Source organism: Centruroides sculpturatus, unplaced genomic scaffold (genome assembly GCF_000671375.1).
Source record: "Centruroides sculpturatus isolate CEXI.00-Female unplaced genomic scaffold, Cexi_2.0 scaffold1287, whole genome shotgun sequence".
In the NCBI taxonomy this organism is placed as follows: domain Eukaryota; kingdom Metazoa; phylum Arthropoda; class Arachnida; order Scorpiones; family Buthidae; genus Centruroides; species Centruroides sculpturatus.
In genome coordinates, this window is record NW_019385708.1 from 232,782 (window position 1) to 234,937 (window position 2,156).

Sequence of the window (2,156 nt, forward strand, 5' to 3'; positions counted from 1 at the left end):
ATATATATATATATATATATTTGTATATATATGGTATGAGGTATGGATTATCGAGATAAAATAAAATAAAATATTTCATATATAACACTATAAGTTTTTTTATTACAGGCATTGTGTTCTGTTCAAGGTAGCGGATGTCTCCTTCAGAGTGGCAGAGAGTAGCTATACAAAATTTGGTGAGAATCAATCCAAAAGTTTGACAATTTGTAAAATCAGATGTAAAATCGAGGAGAAGAAGTGAGAGTCAGAGTTTTAAAGTAGCGTATATTTTTTGAATTGTAGAGAGTAAATATGGAACATTTGTTTAGATCTCTCAATACGTTTGACAGTTTGGAGGTAGGGGATGAAATCAGAGACAAGGAGTAAGGGGTCCGAGTTTTGTTTCCCTTAGTGTACCAGAGAGTAATTACACGGTATATAGTCCAGATCGGTTAAAGGGTTGGGAGTCTAATTGGCTCGCGAGGCACTGCGAGTATTCGGTACTGGATTCCTTCGTGGAGTTACTGATGTTCGAATACTGGCCTATAAAGCCCGCGAGCGTTCGGCTCTGGATTCTTTACTTCAACGTAATTTACTTGACCTCGACGCGGATAGAGTGGATGTGTTTCGTGACAACTGTGACTTTCTTTTGGGCATTTTATCGTCGATGAGGCTTTCTCGCACATGCTTAACCTAAAAAGTAACCGAAAGAACTCAATTTATGTAGGTAGATATCTCATAATAAAAGACTAATTCTTATTTTTAAATAGTAGTACAGTAGGATTAATACTAAAACAACGAACTTAAAAGGCATACAAAAGTAAAAGTTTAGTTTCAATCTGATATCCTATGTTAATTTGAAATAAGCTTTCCGATAGCGAAAGAATTTTAAAAATCGGTTCAGTAGAATCCGAAATTAGTATACAGTATATATAGGCCTATATATATATATACGTCTATAATATAGGCTAATATAAAATCGTCTAATAATTCTTTTCATTTTTTCCTAAAAATTCTAGAAAATTGTATATGTATATATATACATACATATACAATTTTCTAGAGTTTTTAGGAAACAATGAAAAGAATTATAGACGATTTTTAAACCAAAATATTCAAATCATTATTTATTAAATCGCCATAAATCATAAAACAACTCTATCTATAAAACTATATTACGTGTCACCTAATCATAGTTTAAAGAAATACTAATAATATTGTTTTTGATGCAAACTAAAATTGAAAATGCTTATTTATTTATTCGTATTACTGTAAAATAATTATTATTATTATCTTATTAAATTTTAATACAATAAAATTTTACAGTCTATATATATTATTGACTCTGCAAAAATATTTCTTGATATAAACCGTTTTAGGATTGAATCATTGTTCGATAAAATTTATGTCTTTTTCTACGAGTTTTCAATAAATTCCAGACAATCTGCTCCTGATCGTAATAGATAAAGATTTATTATCTAATTCATCAAAATTTCCAATATGTTCATTTTTATATCATTACAAAATGCTTATATAGTTATTTTATTTATACATGAGTCTGGCCATTATAGATATCTTCTCATTTTTCTGTCCGACATTGAATTAATTTTCAAAATGAATGATTAATCAATGATGTTATTGTAGCAGAGAACTTTTGAAAACCTTATAGTACACTCTATCATCTGTTACTTTAGCAAAATAATTTGATTAAAAATTACGAAAGAATATTTAATTGATAATTTTTAAACAAAATTAAATTTTAGTATAGATTTAACTACATTAGAATACATTAGAAATGTATATTCATTCTCTGTATCGAGTTTATTAACGTTCTAGCACCATTTATTACACCATAAATTATTCACCTCAATTTCTGAAGAACTATAACGTAAATTAAAATATTTGCAATATATTATCAAGATGTTAATTATATAGTAACTTACAATATCTACAGATATGTCTACATGTAAATAAGCAATGTCATTTAATAATTTATTAAGTAATTAATAAGAGGTTAAAAATACATGGACAAAATATCTTTAAATTTTTAATATCAATTATATATTATAATTGTTCATATATAAGTGATATAAAAATAAAACAGAAAAATATCTTCCTATAAATATTAATTTATGGACGTGTAATAAAGTTTATGATAATTTGAATATGGACTATCA